The sequence below is a fragment of the Pelmatolapia mariae genome, linkage group LG16_19 (assembly GCF_036321145.2).
Source record: "Pelmatolapia mariae isolate MD_Pm_ZW linkage group LG16_19, Pm_UMD_F_2, whole genome shotgun sequence".
NCBI lineage: Eukaryota > Metazoa > Chordata > Actinopteri > Cichliformes > Cichlidae > Pelmatolapia > Pelmatolapia mariae.
Genome location: NC_086241.1, coordinates 10,533,855 through 10,557,094, shown reverse-complemented (window position 1 = coordinate 10,557,094; position 23,240 = coordinate 10,533,855). Strand labels below are relative to the sequence as shown.

Sequence of the window (23,240 nt, the reverse complement as noted above, 5' to 3'; positions counted from 1 at the left end):
AGACCAACCCCTTACCATGTAATTCATAAGCCCTGGTGGGCTAAACCCTTAAACACCCTCTTTATGACTGTGATCTGACAGTCCCAACTTTTCCTTTTAAATAACCCACAGGAGTCACTTCAGTGCTTCTCCAGAGGACATCCATTTCCAGGCAGGCTGCGTGTCATCGGGTGGCTCTCTGAGTACGAGGAAGGAGGATTTGAATTCATTTACGCAGGGTGGTAGAATATGCCAGAGCGCTGATTGGCAGTTGAAAACCATTAAGGCTGGCACATGAAGGCTTAAGGTTGAGACAGAGCGATCCTTGATTTAATGGCTTCATTACAACTTCGCAGCAGAAAGACTTGGATCACAGTGTGGCATAAACTGAATATTTACATGATATTTCAAAATGTTTTTTCAGGAAAAATGGTATATGCAACAGGGCTGCCAGTTCACTGCAAAAGTCTCTCTCTTTCATCCAGCTATTTAGTGCATATTCAGTGTATATTTCATGTATTTTCATCTATAGTTATAAAATTGTGATCAGACATTTAAATATATCGTGTGTATGAACGTCACAGTAATTTGGGGCTAAGGATTTCTTTGAACTGTTGTTTTTCTAGGGTGGAATAATTATACAGAATACATCTATAATGGAAAAAATAAAATTTATTTAGGATTTTTTAAAATCCATATAGGCTCAAATATACACGTACACTCAATTAAACTTTAAATTCTCATTAGTTATCACAATTCACTACAATTGGGAGTTTCTCTTTGCCAGTATAAAAAGGATTTGTTTGACTGCACTCATTTGATTGATCAATTCTCAGAACAATGGGAGTCTAAGGAACTCGGTAAAAATCCAAGGAGAAGTTGAGAAGGTCTGTTAGATGTAAGTATGAGTTATTCAGCTGTGTCATCACTTTGTCAAGACCCTAAGTGTCACCCTCAGATGAGAGGAAATTGATTATGATATTCCGTAACAACCAAGGCTCAAGCCTGCCATGAAGTGGAAACTGTTGGAACACCAGTGTCACTGTCCACAGAGAAGAGAGTTTTACATCGAGCTGAGAAAGTGTCAACCAAGAAATAGCCACCAGCTCCAAAACCTTCAAGACTGACTCAGATTTGTCCACATTTGCCGACATGGACAAACCAAATTACCCCTGAAGAAAGATTTTATGGTCAGATGAGAAAGACATTGAGCTATTTGGCCACAATGACAAGAGGTATTTTTGGAGGAGTAAAGTTCAGGCTTTGAAACCAAATAGTCAAGCATTGCGGTGATAGCATCATGCTCTGGTTCTGATTGGTCCATACTGAAATACTGAAAACATGTGGACCACACTTAAAAACTGGGTCTGTGCCACAAAATCATCCAATATGAATGGATTATACCTAAAAAGCATTCTAATATCCAACCAGAAAAATACCAGAAGGTTGTTAATGGCTACGAAAAGTCTCTGGTTGAGATGCAACTTGCTAAAAGACATTCAACCAAGGTTTAGTGGGGTTTCTATGTATAAATCTGAGCTTGTTTCTATATAATGAGTGCATGTAAACTTCTATCTACAGCTTAAAATGTTATATGTTTAATCTGTTTGTCAACCTGTAAAACAGAAGGGACTAAGAAAGCAAGAATAATTTCAGTTTAAGCTGAATATGAAATCCTATTTCAATGATTTTCAGTCTAATTACAAAATGAGAGGATGAAAAACAACATTTATTTCAACTAACACAAGTTACATGTTGGTGCAGCACAACAACAACAAACGGTTCACATTTTATCACCTTCTCACAAACGCTGTGATGTGTTTTAATGGTCAAAGGCTAAAGTCGCGTAGCCATTTTAAAAAGCCTTTGTGGCGACCACTCAGCTCTTTTAAAGCTGTTGTTGTAAACAGCCATCAGAAGGCAGACTAAAAATGCAATGTCTTATTCTCAAGGCTCCTTCTGAACACAGAAGAGCAAAGAAGAATGTGAGGAATGAGTCTTCAAAAAAATAAAACACAATTTACAGAGTGAACATAGCCTTTAAGTGCAGGGCACAAAGCCAGCTACCACATTTTTGCAGCATCCCATTTGTTCCTTTTGGACTTCCTACACAAAACTTTTCTCTATGAAGTAACTGCTTTCGTCTCCCACTCTCACTACAGACGGAGCCCTCACCACCAGACTGCATGGAAAAGAACAGTAAAGGGTAGTGACATATCTTTAAATTGTATGTGATCTACTTTTAAACGACTCAGAGGTAGAGAAAAAGAGATTATCTCCACGGCTTTATCACTTGTATAAGCAGTTTTCAGCTCTACCCTTCAGCTGCCGTCTTCCACTGCTCGGGGAAAAAAAACTCTTATGTGACACAAAAGAATTTTTTTGGTATGCTTTCTGTATTTTTCCCCCCAAAAGTGAGAAAAGGGAAGCAATTCACAGGTCAAGAACAGTGGAAGAAAAATCTGTTGTCTTGATCTTTTCTGGTGTTGAGTTAATTCAATAACAGACAAAACTACAGCCTGCTGAAATTCGTCCCCACACTAAAATTCAACGAGATGCTCTGGAGCACCTGTTTGCTCTTACAAATACTTCTTGATGCAGTTGTACAATTTCCCAGAGTTCATCATGATTGCCCCAAAAGACTTTTCACTACAGTGCAGCCAGTTACGAGAGCAATAACAATACCGTGCAAAAGTGTTGAGCCACCCCTCTTTTCTTTATAGTTTGCTTCCAAAGAGGCAGACTTGTCATTTTTAAGTGTTCTTGAGCAATAGCTTTTGAGGCTCTCCAAAGGTCTTTCAAAGTTTTTCTTTGGAAATTGTCTGCTTTTTCGCTCATTTTCACCCAGGTCCTCCTCTGTGACTATTTTCAAAGGCATTTTTTTATTTTTTCGTTAAGTCACTCAACACGGATGTGTGAATCATTCAAATATAAAAAAGGCAGCTCTGTCAATGGATAAACCAGTATTGTGTAAACAGATAACAGACAACTTAGAATTTAAAAATCGGTTCTTTCCTATCTTTAGGTACTTTGTTACTAAGACCCTGCCATAAAAACAAATAAATAGTTAAAAAAATTTACAAAAACAGGAAACTGAACAAGAACAATGGAACAAGTAGCAGGCCTAAATACTGTCCACAGCACATGGACACTATCTGAAAGCCATGTCCTTAAGAAACAGACATAAAATGCAGCAAAGACCTGACACAGGACCTGAGAAACACATCTGGCCCTTCAGTTGATCCATCTATCGTTCACCAAAGCCTGAAATGATCGCAGTGGAAGGGTGACTGTCATGAATGCAAACTTCATGGAAAGGGAAACGGGGAGAAAAGACTGAGTTACACAAGAACTGGACTGACAATTAGAAATTTTTCATTCATTAGGATCTACAGATGAGGTTAAGACAGACATACAATAATAAGAGTCAACAGACAGATTTTAATCCACCACCCAATACCACCTGGAAAGCATCTGATTGGCACAGGTTTGATTCAAATGCACTGCCTAAGCAATAATTCAATTCAATTTTTATTTCTATAGCACCAAATCACTACAGCAGTTGCTTAAATGCACTTTTTATTGCAAGGTACTAAAGACCCTACAATACAAAAAGATACCAGGATAGAAAAAAACACAATGGAGCACTGTCAGTCGTGGATTGGCCTCCACAGAGCTTGGACCTCAGCATTATTGATCACTGTGGGACAGAAAACAAAACAAAAGGCTACGGAGAGCTTTGAATGTCCTTCAACAAGCCTGGAGAACTATTCCTGAGAACTACTTAAAGAAATTACAGGAAAGGCAAAGAGAGTTCAGGATGTGTTGATGAATAAAGATGATCATACCAATACTGACTTTCAAGCTTGCTAGAATTGCAGAAACATTATAAACTGCATTTCCACATGTGTTTCACAGTAATTTGCAGCACCTATTTTCTTAGTTTCCTAGAAACATATAAAGAAACAACGGCTGGCTTAAAAATGCACAATACTGTATATGACCACAAGTTAAGGAAAAACATGTTTTAATATGATTCCTTGTCAGTTATTGCAATTTCAACACATGGTACTGACATATTGACATCAAGTTTTATCTCACTGTATTTTCTAATTAATCCGAACCCATCAAACAGTTTGATTGATTGATTGATTGATTGATTAGTAATTTATTTCAACATGTGAACAATATACGGGTACATTTAGAAAAGAAAATAAGAGAGAGAAAAAAATACTATACAAAATACATACAAAAAAACCCCAACATTCCTTTCCTTTAGAAATGCAGCCCATGTGATGGGAGTACCTTCTCATGACTGCGGCAAAGCCTAAAAGAGACTTCAGAAGCTGCGAGCAAGGCTAACAGCAAGGTTGCAGAAATTCTAAACATATTTTAGATTAGGAAAGAAAAATGATAGTGATTTGTGGAAAAACTGACATGGAGTGATAAGAACTCACTGCTAGACCTTTATTCTTCTCATGCGCTGTGGTTAAGCTGTATAATTCATATATAATCCTCAATCAAATGTCAGACGGATTACTTTTATCGAGGGTCAGCGCTTTAAGATCTCTACATTCATCCAGTGGGGAGTAAATACAAATCTGGCCCCATCATAACCCCCCTTTCAGTTATATATGAGGGAATCACAGCTTGACTAAACACAGGCAGAGCTCAGACATGAAGCCCAAACAGTGCTGTGGTATGTGAAACGCACAAGTTTTGCATCATTAACCTCCATCTCAATGTCGGTCTGTAAACGCGCCACCAGAGACACCGCGCTCGCTTGCAATTCAACACATTACAGTTATTGTGTATCAATTCCAACCTTCATTACACAACTGAGTGCTGAGATCTCAATGGTAGTTTAATACAGCCATTCAAGTGAGGTAAACACTGCTCAGTCATCATGGTTGGGCTTACTCCGTGGTTGGGTAGAATAGCATGTTTTATAAATGTGACAAATTCTGTAAAGAAATGCAAATGAATGTTTGATAAAAGGAATTCGTGGGATTTCAGATTACCCGCTGTGTTCGCAAACACCGAGGCAGGTTTACGTTATAAACTAATGATCTTACTTGATCATTTTAAGTAGTTTGCCTGCATCTTTTGCCCTTCACTCTGACCAAAGAACATAGATTAAAATGATGAACTGTGATGCAAACCTGCGGGGCTTGTTTCAGTTATTAGTGTAGGAGTTCTGACTAATCTCTTCTCTTTCTTTGCTGCCCTCCTCTTTCTGGTTGCCTCTGACAGAGCATCAAAAATTAGTTGAGCACCTAAGCCGGAGCTACGCATTCAGCCACCTCCCCCCCACCCCTCCACTCACCCCACTCTGCAATTCTCCACATATCCAAGCATACTCAGCTAATGGAGCGGTGAGGGATGCTCTTGAAAAAGCGGTTGAAAATGGACAGGCTCTCCAGCACAATACAGCAACTCGCAAACAGAGCATCCACAACATCCAGCACTCTCAGAGACATGAAAGCTTCCTGTGAGTACAGTCTGCCCTAACATCACAGCCATGGACCCATAAAGACCTTGTTTTATAAATGTGATTAGAAAGTACTGTCATAATGGGAGATAATTCATCTGGATCACCACAGTGAGACAGGTCCCTAATCAGTCTTTACACGTAATTATGAATCATTTCCTGCAGCTAGAGCTTGTGCCTGGGTCCTACAAAAACAGGTAATTCTTGTCCTTAAAAGTCAAATAGGACCTATTAATTGTGCTTTCCTGGGAACAATTATCACTATTTGAAATGTATCAACGTTAAAATGGGTCAGCCTAATTGATGACATTTAAGTCACAACATGTTTAAGCTCCTAGGAACTTGGCAAGTTCGAGGTGTCCTGCAAAAGTCGTCCGAGTCACTTAGCGTCTTCCTCGTCACACCTTAACCGCACCTCTGCTTAAGCAATGTGTTTATTTTTTGACCTCCGGAGAATTACAAATTCTAGGCTTTATATTTCACAGCAAAGCTCGAGGGCACAGCTCAGAATAGAGGAGTAGAGCATAGTCATACTGAACGTGAAGTGTAATGGTGCTCTCGAGATGGAAAAGGACCATACTGCCCACTATACATGAGCCGAGTGTGCTTTACTTTTCCACTTCACCTCATATTGCCCACAGCTCAGATCAGTCATTCCTGTTATAAATTGATAAAGCCGAGGAGAAGCCTGCTCTGGGCACCGCACCGACACACAGTCCCGCCTTAGGCATTTGTCTAACTGTCGACTTTGTTTTTCTGCAGTCATTTAGATATTCAGGTTTAATTAGGTAACTCTGTCATTAACACATGATTTAATTTCCGAAGCTCTCAATCTCACGCCACTCTGCTTCTCTCAGACTCTGGCACCCACTCCAGAGCACAAACACTCCCACCCAATTGCCACTGAAGAAACGCCAGCACAGTTCCCTGGCCTACCTTTTATTTAGTATTCATCATAACCAAGACACCTGCTTGGTTGTTTTTCTTTCCCAGCGACTCGGGGGAAATGATATCTACTGGATTGGAGCCACATGTTGGGGTTGATGAAACTTCCGGAAAGGAGAAGCAGGATCTACTATCTCTTGACGTGAATCATCAATTTAAAATACGGTGTCCCTTCGGGGATACGAGAGTGATGCCAATGCAAATAAATATCAGCTGCTAGCTCTTGTCAGTTTGTGACAAGTTATTCATAACCGAGCAACTATATGAGCATATACAAATATTTGTGATTGCACATGTTTTATGAAACGTGGCTTATGCATGAGATATTTTTTCCCTCCACCAGTGTGACAAGCCTATTGTTGTCGAACCTTTAATGACATGCAACACTTGCTTCATTCACAAGATGGTGCAATAAGTGCACTTAGTCACTTCTACTACTTACTGCCTCACTTATCTAAACCTTCTCCTTTTGTGTGCGCAACAGTGAAACAATATTTGCCTTTTCAACCGTGTAACATTTATGAGCATGGGAATTCAAGTTTTTCATGCTACATAAATCATTCAAGTAAACAAGTCTGATTAGTGTTTTTGCTCGGGCGAAAGAGCTTGTTCTGAGTCAAAAGCAGATCTCACAGTCCATTAGACTAAGCTGGCTCTAAAGCCGGAGCCCAAGGAAGTTTGGCAGACACAGAGTTTTAAACTGCACACCTAAACACACCCGGTTTAATTTGGCCTCTCAAATGGCTGAGTTAAGGAAGGAGATAATGCAGCAGTGGAACAAAGGGCAGGCAGATCAAAGAGGAATTGAAAACCTTGGACCATGGATTCTGTCCTTGACTGCATCTGATCAAAGTAAAAGCCAGATTTTTTTTCCTTTCTTTTTCTTTTTTTTTTACATGACAAAAGGACCATATTTCTGCACAGTGGACCTGCAGGGCACTGATAGAGTTGATGATTAATTTCAGCGAATTAATGATTACAATTGAGGTGGTGACATTTCTGGCATTATAAACTCGCTTTCCGCTACTTATTCTATTCTGGAATAAAAACTCCACAGGCACATTTAACCACCCACCCACCCACATGCACACACAGAGCAGCACTGAAGTACAAATGAGCACCAACGACACATTTCACTCCTGAATATTAAACACGTTCAGAAATAACATTACTCCGCAGTGTGATTATTTCAGTTTCCATCACTTCTTTTTTTGACATTTTTGTTCGATCTCTGATCGGTTAGTTCGCTTGCCTCACTATCGCGTCCGTGCCTCGGGCTGATCTATCGTTGCTGCTGCGACACGTTTTGTTTGTCAATGGAGGTCGATAAAGATTACAGATGATTTGATGCTCTTTTTAAACCAGGTTATTAAATGTGAGTGCTGAGAACCACAGTAATCCCTGTCTGCACATCAAAGACAGGCAAGATATCTGGCTTGCTATTAGCAGAGTGGCTGGCTGCCACCTGCCCAGATGTTTGGCATGCGGAGTCCAGTTATGCCAAATGGGGATCAAGGGACCACAGGATGCCTTCCAGGAAGCATCTGAGGTTCCCAAACGTCAAGGACAAACCTGTAGTCACAGTTTTTTTTTAAATGCAAATAGTTGCAATTTTATGGAATATTCCATAAACTTTCCACTTTTTTTATACACTAATCAATTTGAAATGGATCTTTTTTTTTCATAAAATCAATTTCACATCTTGCTAACAAGCTAATTTACTTTGCTCCTGACACCTTTAAAAGGTTGATGACACGGCTGCTTCACGTTTACGTTTTTAATTTTCTGTGAACTTAACAGGCTCTCCTGATATCCTGCTTCAGGGACCACCGAGCTCAGCGTGGATTAGAAAGAGCTGATGTTGGGCTCTGTATATCCCACAGTCGTGACAATCCCAGGCCTGCTGCCTGGGCTCTGACTGTCAGTTAAAGAACTTGCTTGTGATAGGGCCTCAGAATATTGGAAGGCTTCCTGTGGTTAAAGCCCTGACTGTCAATGTGCATTTGATTTCCAGGGAGTTTATTCACACTGAAGTTGTTTGTTGTTATTTACAGCCAAAGCCTCAGAGTAAGTCTGTGCCACCCGGCCAAGCAACGGTGGAGGTTGAGGTGATTGCTGCAATTATGTGGTGCATTACTGAAACACATTACTCAGTGTTAAAATTAGAACAAAGACAAACAGATATGCAACATTCGACACACAAAGTGGACAGATGGCCGCGGTCTCGAACGGGAGTTCTCGGTTCTGTGTGTAATTCAGTTTTAGAGTCAAGGTTCAGAAGGCTACACTTTCTGATTATGTTCGGAAGGAGCTCCACATGGTGTCTGCCCCATTGACTTGTACAGTGTGAGCAGGGAAGTTTAGTTTCCCACCATGTAGGAACGCTGATTAAAATGCACAGACTGGACTGGCTATGAGCATGTTATAGCTAAAAAATAACAGCTGGTGAGCTGCCAAAACATTTTAAGATTTCTATTCTTGGAGTTTAAATATGTGCACATAAACAGACTTTTCTGACAGTAAACATTTGGAACCAGGAAAGCCACAACTTGACCAAGTCTGGGAGAAAGACAAAGACACTCCTACTCTTACTCTGACTGTAACATCAAACAATTACTGAAAATGTTCAACTTTCCGGTTAAATATCTGAAAACATCCCACGCATTTAAAAGATGAAATTAACCCAGTGATGTCAGTAAAAGTTTCATCCGTGCTGGAATCTCAATTAGGTGTCTATAGATAATTACGACTCTCAGAGAATCTCCTAGATCAGATCCACTGAGTCTTCCATTAAAGTGTTTCTAGTTTTTATACCACAGCATTGGGTGGGAAAATCTAAACCCCCTGTTTAGGAGAGTTCTCAATGTGTCCAACAAGTGCAAATGTTTTTACGAAGAAAGCAAATTCCTCTTACTAAGCGTAAAAACAGGAATTAAATATGATTTAAACATGTTGTAACATCTGCACTGCATGCATTAAGAAATAAAAATGAATGTTTCCAGCTCGCACCTATGAATGAGACATTCCCTGTTAGTAAAAACCTAAACTCTCTCCCTGAGTTTTGGTCCCCAGAGGCAGATTTTATGCATTCATACACTCAATGTTTTATTTAGCATTTTAGAACTTAAAACAAAGGGATGAGAGTGTTCTTCCATTTTAAATATTGCTGAGAGTACAATTAAAACCAAATAAATACATCCACAAGACATACAACTATATTACTACCACTACCACCATCATCACTACTACTACAATTACTACTACTACTTGAAATACCATTAATAATAATCACTATAATCTCACTATAAAACACCAAATCTCTCTCCGTGTGTTTGTTTCTTTGTCCGCCAACTCCTCCTACACTGTCAGAGGTTGAGCAACAAAACTTGGCACACAGATATATCATAGACCCCTGGGGGTACCTATCTACATCAGATGTTATGACATCATCAGGTTGCCGAGCAACCACCTACTTCTTGCCTTTATGCATCTAGACCATCTTTGTGGAAGCATCATAATGTTTTAATTTCATGATAGTAACGTCCTATTTATATCCACAAAAGCTGAATTATGCATGATATGCATGATGTCATCACGTTGCCTAGTGACCTGTAAATGCAATGTTACGTTCTCAGTTTACATAATTTAATAGTTATCCAAATATTTATCTGCGGTGGAATTTTGTAAAAGTCACCAACAGGCTAAACATTGTTAGCAAGCTCCTGTGCCTTTGAATAGGATGATAATAATGAGAATAATAATTATCATAAACAACATAATTCACTAGAATAACAACAGAACAAAGTTTAACCAAAGTTTCTAAAGGGATCCCCTGGCATTTTCAACTTTTAGTTAGGAGTTCTTTTTCAGCTAAGAGATGGATGGCTATGAAATTTGATTTTGACATTCTTGTTGCTCAATGAATCTCAGTGATTCATTCTGTAGCTTGGTAAACAAAACCCCTAACACTCATAAACAGTGAAAACATGATTAGTCTATTTGTGCATATATGACAACCACGGATATGCAATTTATTATGACCTGCACAATTCTTCACACGTTTAATCAGCCAGCACACTATCAGAAAACACACACGATACACACTAAAAGGAAACTGAACCTAAAAATGCTGACTTTAAATAATCTGATTACATGTAAATTTTCCATGTAATGTTGTTACAAGAATACGATGTAAAACTCTAAATGTAATGCAATCTGATGGGAATTCTGCTTGAATTATATATATTCAGGTTATATCAAGAACATTTCCAAATGATTAATTACTGAAATAAATAAAACTCTGATAATATATATCTCAGTTAAATTTTACTCAGATTTATTGTTTCATGTTTATGGAGGACAAAGAATGTTTTGAAAAACTCTTGTGATTCAGACACTCAGAGACAAATAAAACTCACACTGACCTTTGGCCATTTGTTACGCAGGCTTCACTACACGGCCGAAGATCCAAAATGATCCATTTCATTGTTCAGGTAAACAATCCTTTTGGTGTTAATACTTATTTATTTAGTCACTTGGACTGTGCTGGGTGAAAGACTGAAAATTACTTTATTTTCATCCGTAATAAAAACCTGTATATTAATCATTAAAAACATTTATGTATCATTTCCAGTGAAAATTGAGGTATGCCTGCTAAATTGCTAACTCAGAGACAGGAGACTGATATATTTTTCCCCTCTATGTCACAGGTGAACGTGGCTCCAACATTTATAATACAAAAATATCAAGAGGCATGCATTTTTTAACACACATTTGCTCCACACGGATGAATCGGTGTCAAATCAATTTCAAAGGTGGTGGGCTCGACTTTGACCTTGTCCCTAGCTGCTCAAATTGTGACTGAGTTCCATTAATACAACTCAGAGCAATTTCATTGGATTTAACAGACACAAAGCCATCCCGAATGCTTCCAGTGACAATTACTTTCAGTGGCAGGACTGAGGTGACGCACTGTAAGCATTTTACATATCCGTCATATCTAGCAAGCGATGGATTTAGAAAATTACCAGCTATTTGAATTCAAGATGCAATTAATTCAGCTTTTACATTTTTATATTAGGTCAACAAGCGTGCAGAATTATTTATCTTGCTAGAAGGTCATTTGCACTCTTCCACCAAACACACATGCACACAATCAGCTTCATTACCTGAAGGTGGGGAAGCAGCTGCAGTGCGCTTTGCTCTCGTATTCTGCCTCCAGAGTATGTGTTATCAGTTAGATGCAAGTCAGGCACACTGAAAACCTCTTTTTTATAACAAACAACAAAGCCGTACACCAAGAAGAAGAATTGTGACTTTTGCAACTCTTCTGGAGATCTATAATTCACTCTGACAGATGTCAGAAACGGAGCATGTTTATTTTAGCTGCACTGTGACAACAGGCTGCAAAATATACCTCTGAACACATCAGAAGCCTTAACATCCTGAATTCTGTGAATTCTGTGTTGTGCATGACTACATCATTAGTGAGAAACTGCTCCAGTGAGATGACTAAATTATGATTACAAATTGAAATGAATCACAGGCTCTTCACTGTGACAAAAGAGGGAAGGCCCACCCGACTCTAGATGCCTTTTTTCCCCTTCAGAGACTCTATAGAAATTTTAAACACGAGCAGCAGATTTTAATTGAATGACAGAAAGTGCAACAGAGAGAATCGGGCCTTACTGTTTGCGCCTGACACCCTCAACATAATCACACTGGGTGTCATAGCTCGAAGAGTAAGTCAAAGCTTCTTTTCTAAACTGACTCCGACAGCATTTCACAGACAAACATAGAATAAAGTCGAATTTTTCCTCGTGAAAGAAACAGAAAAGATCAGAGTGCTACAGTAAAAAAGAAATTAATATGGCCTTTGAATGGTGGCATAGTTTGATACAATTCTGTTCTCATCTTTCAGCTCCACCAAACAGAAACAGAATGTCTCTAACTGATCAGCATGGCAGTCAATACATCAGCGTGTGCATTGGGATGAAGAAATCAATGTCAGTCCACTCCCATGGTGCTTCCATCTCTGCCAGAAAGCCCTCATACAAAGACGGAAAGCCATCAACTGAACCTACCCAAAGGGGATAGCACGCAGCTGATATTGATGTTTGAAGGAGTGCGCCGTGGTGCCAAGAAAGGCCCTTGTAAAAGCCATGGTAAAGGATTACCCAAGCAAGCATGTCCTCCTTCGGTGCAGACGAGAACACTAGTTTCCACCCTTGGTACCATTTTGAAGGGTCATTTTTAAACACAGCGAGGGATGAAACAAACAACAAGAGAAGCTAGGAGGAGCCATCCATCACTCCTACTTGGCTCTACCCTGCTGTTTGTTGAAGGGGAGATAAAGTTGGCCTTATCTTCAATTAAGCTTGATCAAACATTGTTAAAACCTAATCTGAAATGCTAAACACAACAAATAGGCTCACAAGGAATACAAGACATTTTCATTGCAATATTGATTAACAGACAATTGCCACTTTATTATTCTGCAGTGATGAACATGATGCCCATAGAATTCAAAAATCAAATAATGAAATGATAACAACTGTACACAGTAAGGCTGTTAAGATTCATTCATGTCCTCTGCATCAGTCATCGTGTTAGTGCTACTATCGATCATCAGCTTGTTCCAGTTTTCCTTACTACTCTATGATTTATGATTCGACGGGGGAAACGGTTTCCAACATTTGTTGTTGTTTCAGCATGCCTAATATGACAGATCTTTAGGCAAGGTGAGATGCTAAAATCATTCAAACTAAAGAGGTTTACAATGTTTGCTGTACTTCTCCAGACCCTGTGTCAGCTGAGAGGTTTTTGTTGAGATCTGGGATTGTTGCTTGCAGCTGAGCAGATAAGATTGATGTGCCACAGCTCTGCCAAACAGACAATGTAATTAAAGTCATACAACCATGGTTTGTACCAGAACTGAAGCACGTGTAGCCACATTCTTCTTCTCAGGTTCTATGCTGACACAGACTTCTAACATAGTTTTGTTTTTAGTGTGTCTGCGAATACATGCTTGTGTAATCTCAACATTTACAGCTAATTACCCCCCAGGAGACAGTGTTTTGAGTCAGTTTGTATCCATCTATTATTTAGCCAGTCAGCTAATGTGAAGTTTAAGGTGCACTAATTAAAGAGTTTTAGAATTCATAGTACATAGTTTGTTTCCAGTACACTAGAACATTAGTAAAACCAGACTCAGTATAAACAGTAACATTACGAAGGAACAAGCTAATACAGGAAATAAAAGACTGGAGTCACTAGTTAAAGAACAGATTAAATTACCTAGTTAACAACATTATTAACAAATGTATGTATTTAATCACAGACAAATACAAGTAGCAATAACAGCAGCAACAGTAAAGAAAAAAAAAGATTATTGCTTTGGCCACTTGGGGGCACCACAACAAGCTTTAATTTCTCATTTCTTATTTTTAAATTCTGAGGGAATTTCTATGGAAAGATGTGTATTTCCCATCTGCTGGATTTTCTGCAAGTCGTAAGGTAAAACTGGTCATAAAGATATACTCTTTACACAGCACCGAAAACCGCCTTGCAATTGCTTTGGTTGTTAGCAGATTGCTGTGACTGCCTGTAGTTTACATGGAAGATGCCAACTTGTCCACAAACACTTGCCAACTATTCTCAGAGTAATAATGAAACTGTAGTACAGACAGAAAAGGGAGACCATTCGCCTTCAAAATAAATCTTTAGCAGGTAACATGTTTCAAAAGGCACAACTTTTAATTGACGGCGAGTATTCAGGGTTTCCAATTTGCATTACACTCTTAAATTTCACTAAACTTGGTGAGTATTTGAACAAAAATCGGTGTTTAATATACAAACTATAGCTGACAATAGCAATCGTTGAGCAGCCAAAGAAATCACAAGGAGGATTTTGGTGCAGCACACTCTTTACAGCAACATAAAAGGTGTTCTTATTTCAAAAACAGTTCTTAAAAGATCCTGAGTAAGCTGTACGGTTCTTTACAGAGGCTGAGGCCGATAGCTAGTAGCTTCTGATACAGCTATTGATGCGTCTGTCAAGTGTTCATGCACTGAGCTGATGCACTAAAAGCTCTTTTCTCTTTCTATTATGAATCTATTTGCAATGTAATGTGAGAGCAGTGGTAACAGTGTAGGCAGTGGGTTGTGGTCAGATTGTAGCTGGATAAAAGGGTTCAGAAAACTGTAAGAACAGCAACTGGATTTGCAGAAATGGAGCATTTTTTGATATTGTTTTGTTTTATTAAGGGCAATATTAACCCTCGTTCAGCTCAGCTTTGCTATTGGCTAGCTCCTGAGGGAAGTATCCGTCCCTTTAGCAGGCCACTTGTTATTATAGATCATATTATATCATTTTCTGTTGCCTGCTGTGGCTGGAAACAAGGAAGCACTGATGGGAGCGGTGAGAATGAACCAAAAGTCAAGTTGTTGGGAATTAAATAAAAATAGAGAGATAAAAGAACCAAATGGAGCCTATAATGCTCCCAGGATTTGTCACCACAAATGCCACCTTTCACTTTACAGACATTTATTTGTTCCATTGTAAATATGAAAATACTGATTAGAAATGCTCTAAAAATGTCACTGAATGTAAATCAGGCTTTTTCCTCCCCTGAAACGCCCAATATCAATGCTCTCTCTGGCATCAATGTTGAATATAAACACTTCATTCAGGGAGCACTGAAACTCTTAAGTTGAGAGATGTTCATTGTTACAGGAAAGGTCAGGGATTTGCTACGTGCTAGGATTTAACCTCTGAAGGTCATAATTACTGACAAATAATTTCTCAGCCTCGGCCTTTAGTTTTAGTGCTTTCGAGGAAATTTAGTCCTCGGGAAAGTAAATCACCTAAATCATGTGGAACCATAAATGTCACCACCCGTCTCCATCAGTTTGGCTTTACTTCATTTTACATCATCAGACTTCAGCAATCTGTCTGACATGGCTGTGTTTAAACGGCTATGGGACAAAAACCTGAAGGCATTCTTAAAACAGTTAAGTAGAATATCATTCATGCACGACCACAGCTCTGCTTCAGACGGACCCACAACACACAGAGAAAAACAACATCTTATATTCCTCGCATATTGCCAGACAGCCAGAAATTCAACCAGTTAGGTCAAGGCTGGAAACAACAACAGCCACAAGTTTAGTCTGCAAATCTTCAGCAGAAGGACACAAAGAAATGTTGCTTTTAGTTTTGTGAAAGCGCAGGTAGCTGATGAGGGATCATTGATGCAGCAGAAATAATGACAGATTCATAGCGATGCATGCTGCAAGCCTCATCAAAACGACTCTCACTGCACACCTTCCTAAAAGGTTAGCTGGACAGATGAGTTGATGACATTACAATCTGACAATTATGGCCCACACAGCAGAATTTTACAAAGCGAATGGAGCGTGGCTCACAGAAAAGCAAACTTCGTCAGATGTTTCTGTTCGACGCACAGCTTATTTTTATAACCTCGTGGTTTTAGCTTATTGTAACACATAAATAATCTCTGTATCACATGTGACAACATCCACATGTTTGTTTTACCCATGAGCTGTGACCTCAATACACCAAACAGTCTTCACAGAGCACCAAACCATGGATATAAACAGATAAATATGAGAGGTTGACCCTACTGAAATCCCCAGTTTAATTAATGCCAGGTCCCCTCTCTGTAATTTGAAGTCTCCTTTATTAGAAATTTTAAAAGTTCTCTCCCGAGGGATGTTCTGAGTCACAGGGAAATTGTGGCACAATATGTTTTTAATTTCCCAGGAGGTCCTTGCACAGCAACTATTTAACGATGGAGCAGCTTGCCTGAATGAAACTAAAAGGTATGCTTTTTTTCCTATTGTCATTATGACTGACCTTAGCATGAAATAATCTGCCTATATGCACAGTCCTCACTTGGTCTTCTTCGAAGCTCTGCATGGGACAAGCACCGGAGTGCTATTCTGAACTCTTTTAGTAGGTTTCATTTTTTAAAACAGAGGTGATATGAAAAAAAAAACATATTTGGTTTCAGATTTTCTTAAATAACCACCTTTAATCCCACAAAATAAATCAAATATACTATTATTCACTTTGTTTATTAAGTCTTTGTGTTCTTTGTAAACAGTATTTTTATAATGATCAGCTACATTCTTAATAATGTCTTTTGGAAATCTTACCCACAGTGTACCAATCACCCTTAATAATTCCTTCAAAACCACCAAAAGAGGACTGATCCCTTCAAATTATGGATATGAGACCTCTGGGAATGCTCTATTGGGATCCCCTGCGTGTGCAGCATCAGGCTTCTTCCATTGAATCCTGAAGATGCTCAATCAGATTGAGATCTGAGGAGTTTGATGGCTGGGTCAGTGACTTGGACTCTTTGTCATGTTCTCTGGGACGTTGTGGAGCAGACAACATGCACCGTTCTGCTGGGGATGTCGCTCCATGCGGCTCTGGATTTGGTCTGAGACGGGATTAAATTAAATATTAAGTTAAAGTAACATCCAAATGGATGACAGGATGCGAAGTTTCCCAGCCGAATACTTCTTTGTAACTATATAATCAAGCCTGTTCATTTCATGTGTCAGCGGTTTTGATGTTGTGGCTGATGTATGTATTCATAGAAAATTCACAAGTATTGTTTCAGTTGCGGTTTTCATGCATTTTCATGCCGAAATATCCAAGCATAGAAAAATTATCTCATTTATTTGCATAATGTTTTGTAATTTACAGTTTATTCTGTTTTGGCTGCAGAAAGCAAATATCCCCAGCTCACTTCATTATTCACACAACTTTCTGATCAAGCGCCAGGTCAAATGTGTTAACTCAGAGGCATTCCATATTAGTTATATACTATGTAGTATAAACAGGCCACGTTTTGTGAGATAATTCAGTTGTTTTCTCCTGCGTGTTAATGTGTGTGTGGAAGGTTAATGAAAATGATTTATAAACCTCTATTTACGCAATCCCATAAATAGTTATACTGAATTAACATCCAAGTCTGCGTTATATCAGCTAAAGAAATGCAATTAAAAAACAAACAAACAAACAAACAAATGAAAAATAGGTTTAAAATATAACTCTCATGACTAGCAGATAGTTCCAAGTTTGTAGTGTTCAATATGCTGTTTTCTTGTTGAAATTGTACTAGTTACAATGTTTTCAAGCACATTTTCCAAATGCTAATAATGTAAAGCTAAAGGAACAGGTGTGCATTTTCATACTGAACTTTAAAGTAATAAGTAGCCTTAGTCTGGTGGCCTTGAGTTCAACTTGGTTATAGTGAACAGTGGTATTGTTAAGATTTTCATAGTTGAATGTTCAGACTATTATAATCCTGATCAATATGTGGAGAGAGATGTGTATTATAAGTCTATTTCCCAGAAATTCAGGCCATGAACAGTAAAAAACAAAACACAAAACAAAACAGAAAAGGGTAGAGCTTTTATTTTCCCCTTCAAGGTTTCAGTTCGAGAATTTGTTAAAATCTTTTCAAGCCAATAAGAAAAACAGCTCAAAGACATTCAAGGTTAGTCACATAAGTGCTCTCCAGTTAATCTGGTATTCATGCTGGTGTCATTTCCAGTGGAAGCTTTGTTTGGGGCCTTCCAAGGTGCTTACTTTAATATTGCTTTCATTTTGCATTGCTGATAATGTTAATAAAGCTGCAATCAATATAATAAGCAACAAGAAAAAAAATCTGCAGACATTTTTTTCCTTTTCTGATAAGACATCTTAGATTATTTTTCCTTGAAAGCTTTAACACTGATGCTTCGATACCGAGTCTGTTGCTCTGCCGTTCGTTCACACGTCAAGTTAGATCCAAAGGATAAGGGTTCATTAGGGTCCTCACGCTGTGACAGTATCTTTTCTGTTTCATTTTCAGCTCACAGTCTGAGGACACATCCATAATCTGTTACTGCAGTGTGATGGGAAGCCTGCAGCTGCTGTTCTCAGTCCTCCTCACCCCGTCCATAATACACGTCTCCTCAATGTCACTCAAATATGAGTTCAGCTCTCACATCTTCATGACAGCAGCAACCAATAAGAACCACCTAAAATTTACGTCCTTACATCTCCTCTTCAGTGTCTGACCTTTGCTTGTAAAACCATTGACCTAAAAGGATTTATTGTCCTTGTCGTTCAATTACATCAACAACACTGTCATGCAAGAAGGTTCAGGTGCTCATTTAGAAAAGCGTACACGTCAGTGCGAAGGCCAAAGTCCGCCTGACGAAGCAGCAGCTGATGAGTAGCTCTGATCAAGTGTCTTGACAAAGATTTTAAATTAATCTGTGATTCACAGGCTTGAACTAGATGATGTCCATCATGACGGGGGTGAGCGATGCACTGCATCCGTTCTCCATCCTCTGAAAATAACCCAGAAGGTCATGTACTCTTCTCGTCATTATGACTGTTCAGCCTTTTAGATTTCTAGTCGAAGACGCTGTTCTTCAAACGACTGAGACTCTAAACTGCACTTTTAAACCTTTTCCTCCAGAACAAAACGCAGGACAGTGTGCAAAAACTATTTAGTGTTTGCATCCACTACCCTCAGCCAAAGCTCTTGCATTAATCTACATTAGCATCTGGGCTGGTCTGCTTGCATGATATTTATTTATGGTTAGCAATTTTCTTGTTACAAATTATACAGCATGCCAGCGGGATACTCCCTGTGGTATGTATTAGTGCACAATATGCATTATGATAACAGCCTTGCAATTGAGTTATGTGTGTGTTCTTCAATGATAGTGGCTGTTAAAATAATATCTTAAAAGACCTTTTATTACCATATTATCCCAATAGAACACTCAGCCTGCATCCTTCTAGTTCATAGAGTTTCCAAGAGTAGAATGGGAGCCAGAGGCTTCAGGTATCAGCCCCCACTCCCGTGGAACCAGAGCCCTGTTTCGATTTCCTGTTTCTACTTTCAGTTTAAGTTTTTGTAGTTGTGATCTAATATATACCATAGTTTACATCCTCTCAGCTTTTTCTCCTCATCCCTAACCAGCTGTGGCAGATATCTACCCCTCGCTGAGCACACAGGTTTCTTCCTGTTAACAGGGAGTTCTTCCTTCCCACTGTTGCCAAGTGCTTCCTTACCGGGAGCTATTGTTGTCAACTGGAGCCATTTGAATAAAAGTGGCTTAAACTGAATGAAAATAAAGTTTTAAGCTGCAGCTTGGATAAGCACACACATCGTTTAGCTTTATAGCCAACCATCACATACTGACTTTGCTATAGTTGGCTATATTTGCACCACATCAGCCTCTGTACTGATGTGACATGCATGACGGGTTTAACACATTGCGGAGTCAACACACTGTCAGGCCTTATAGTTTTTCACTTCCCAGTGGGAGATTGTAAGCACACAAATCATTGATGATTGCTCAGGTAGAGCAATGGCTGCTGCAATAGTACTTTCTTCATCATCCTACATTCTTTTTTTATTTTATTTTATTTTTTTTTAAGTTAGAAGAGTTTTTGTTATCTTGAGCTTTATAAGGAAAGCAAAGAAGTCCCTAGCTGTTCCTAGTAGAGAACGGCTTTTCTTTTCTTTTGTGGCTTTGAGTTCTAATGAGAGCACATTAATACATACCTGTTGGGAAGAAACACACTCAGCAAATCAGTAAGCTTCTAAGCAGCCGTTTGAAGTGCCCCTGCCTCGTTCCCTTTGCTTCACATTTTAATGTGGGGAGATACTGTCTTCTAATGTGCTTGTAATATACTCTGTGTTCCTCATGATGACACAAATCAATAGATATACTAATCCAGGAGTATCCAGTGGGGCATTCTCTTATCCTGCTGGATTTTCACACACTAACTTAAAACTCTGTTGAGTGGTCTTTAGAGCAAGTTTCTTATTCCTGTCAGAAGCAAAAGGGATTATGTACGATACTTAAGGCTTCACCCACTTAGAGCTGAACTTTTTTTCACATAAGTCAAAAAGAGAAAGTGAAACAGAGACCAGTTTTATATTTGCTGACATTGTGGGATGTGATAAACAAACCTAAAAAAACACGGGTGGTGCAAAGATTGCCCTGTCAAACTGGCACATAAAAATGCCTTTTTCTTTGGTGGTTGACATTTTCAAAACTAAGTGGTGAAGATGGGGGAATTTCTTTAACTGTGAAAGTGAATACACAACAAGCCAATTGTGGCAAAGAAGGGAAGAAGACACGTCGAGTGTAGCGATGTCAGGTGGAGGAAGCACCGACTGTACAGCTCCACGTTTTTCCCTGTAAGAACTGATTAAAACAGCATCTGCTGCATCTGGCTGTGGCAGGCTGCTGTGCAGTGGTGTTAAAATCATATTTCAGCCGTTTATTAGTGAGCAGTTGAAGCACACCTGAGCGGCGGGGGCAGCAGCAGCAGCAGCAGCAGCAGCAGCAGCACACTGCAGCCAAGCAGTGAGCTCAAATTGTTTTAGAAGACTGTCTACTCCCTGTTTAATTACTGCGTAAAACATACGATACGCTAACCGGAGTGCAAGTGAGTTCTTAAAGTTCAAATCACTACTTCACTCTAAGTTTAACATGCTGCTGTGTTTGTCATTGTGAGCAATCATTGTCTATTTACTTTAAGCGTCACCTACAATTCACAACGCTACTATTCTGGGTAACACCCTGCTTTTAACTGACTTGTGATTATACTTACAGAATATATTTGACATAATCCACTTCTGTGTTTGCTTCAGTGATCCTCTTACCAGAAGTTATTCCACATTAAAGCTGTTTAGAGTTGACATATTCCTGCCTGCTCCCTCCTTCCATCAGTCTGCAACTCCAACGCGGCTGTTTGTTGCTATTTTAAGAGTATCCGAAGAGGATAAAATGAGGCACCTGACTGATGGTAAATTATCCCCCCACCAATCCTTGAACCGAGCGTCAAAGCTTAGATTTATGACTCAACTTGCATTTAAGAGAGCTTGCAATCTGACATTGTCACAGAGTAAAGAGATGGCGTGTAATTGAATTGAAAAGCACAAAGCCAGTGTTGGATCACACTGGAAATTCCCAAAGCCTGCAGATTTGGAACCAAGTCACGACCCTGGTAGCCATAAGTGCCATCCAAGTCAAATCCCAGTTGCTTGCATGTGTCTCTCTCTGTCACGCGTAATCCAAAGTCCCCCATCAATCGTGGTGGTGGGTGACACGATCCCTGACAACTTTTCACATCAGTCTGGGGATTAGAGGCATGAGGTTTACGCTGGCCTTGCCAGAACCCAGGATAACATTTTTTGATTCAGCAATTTAAACTAATTTCAAGGCTGGCTCCGCAGCAATTTTCTGGATCAATGGAATGTCATAGCTCACTTGGTCACTAGCCCTCTTATCACAGGTACCTAACACAGGGGGATGCTATGCTAATTGCCTGGTTTGGAGAGCTGGGGATCTACATTTCCTCCATCGTTCTGAGCCCAAACCAAAAAGAAGATCTGATATGACCGATGATAGTCATTGGCAGCCGAACAAAAGGCTAAAGGCACAAAAACTGTTAACATATCGAGTTATGAGCATTCTTTTATATTTTGAGTAAACATGCATTCATTATCATGACAAAATGTCCAGGCAAAACGTAGAGCATACCAACTATCTCATTTCCCTTTGAATAGCTCAACTTGGAACCCAAAGGCTAACCTGGGACAAACAAAGAAAATGGATTAGATTAGAAAACATAATAACTCTTGTGTAAGAATAACAAAACTATTAGTATTTCAAATGTAGTTTTTATATAACTGAAGTAAAAGCCGTGGGCAAGGATAGTTGAGATGCACTGTCTTCTGAATTGATACTGGGTGAAGCAATACTGTGCCGTACACTTTATGTAAATATACACCATTCCATTTTAGTGGACTCGTTAAACATATACACTTTCTGATTGCTATCCAATAACCGTAAAGTTTGAGAACCGGACATGTTTTGTGAGAAGTGTGGCTGGAGCCCTGAACACTGGAGCATGAAATAAATATCTGCAAATCGTTTCTGTAGTGTGGCTTCAGGGTGCCACTGCTGAGGACATTATCTGTTGGACTATTTATTGGTGCTTTCCTTACTCCTTTGAACATGATAACTCAAAAGCAGCAATTGAATCTTCAAGTTATTAAGTCTGGCTCAAAGAAAAGACGCAGAAACTGACAGAAATTGACAAAATTGCTGTAATATTCAACATTTTCAGCAGATTCTTCCTTTTCTCCATATTCCTGCAGACATACTACTTCATGTCTGGCTTGGGACGAGACCAGAAAGCCTTTTGGGGCAAAACAGTAATATATTTTTTTTCCTGGCAAGGCCTGCTCCATTTTCTTATGTTTCAATTGGCAAGGACAGAGTGAAGCCACATAGGGTTAAAAAGCAATTTCCCACATCATGACAACTGTACAAATGTATGGTGGCAAATGTTGGAGGAGAAAAGGAGGAGGTGGGGGGGTAGATAAGGGGGTGAAAGACACCGTGGTGGCAGTGGTGGAGTAGAGAGGTTAATCCTGCTGTTTAATCTGTGGAGGTATGGGGGACCTTATCTCTGCCGCCTGCTGCCGTTGCGCTCTCCTTCAGCATCCAGCATTCCTGACTGTCTGACATCACTCAGTGCTAGGTGGTGGGGATTTGCTGGGGTGAAGGGGGAGAGGGAGCACGAGCTAACTGCAGCAACATTAAGAGCCAGCGCTACCACAAGCACACGCCGTACCTCCCACCCTTCCTGTCGTGCGGCTTTGTGACGACCACAGAGAGCCCGATGCCGCCAGTTCTGCTCCTGTGGGACTGAGCGCCGACAAGCCCCGTTTTCACATTTATTTGGTGAAACTGCAATAAGGGAAAA

At 39.5% G+C, this 23,240-nt stretch overlaps 1 protein-coding gene across 1 annotated transcript in view; it reads right to left on the bottom strand.

Annotated features, from left to right (window-relative positions):
• The window catches only part of asic4a (acid-sensing (proton-gated) ion channel family member 4a), a 104,819-nt gene that overhangs the window by 21,911 nt on the left and 59,668 nt on the right, over positions 1-23,240 (bottom strand). The gene's annotated exons all lie outside the window — the stretch shown is intronic.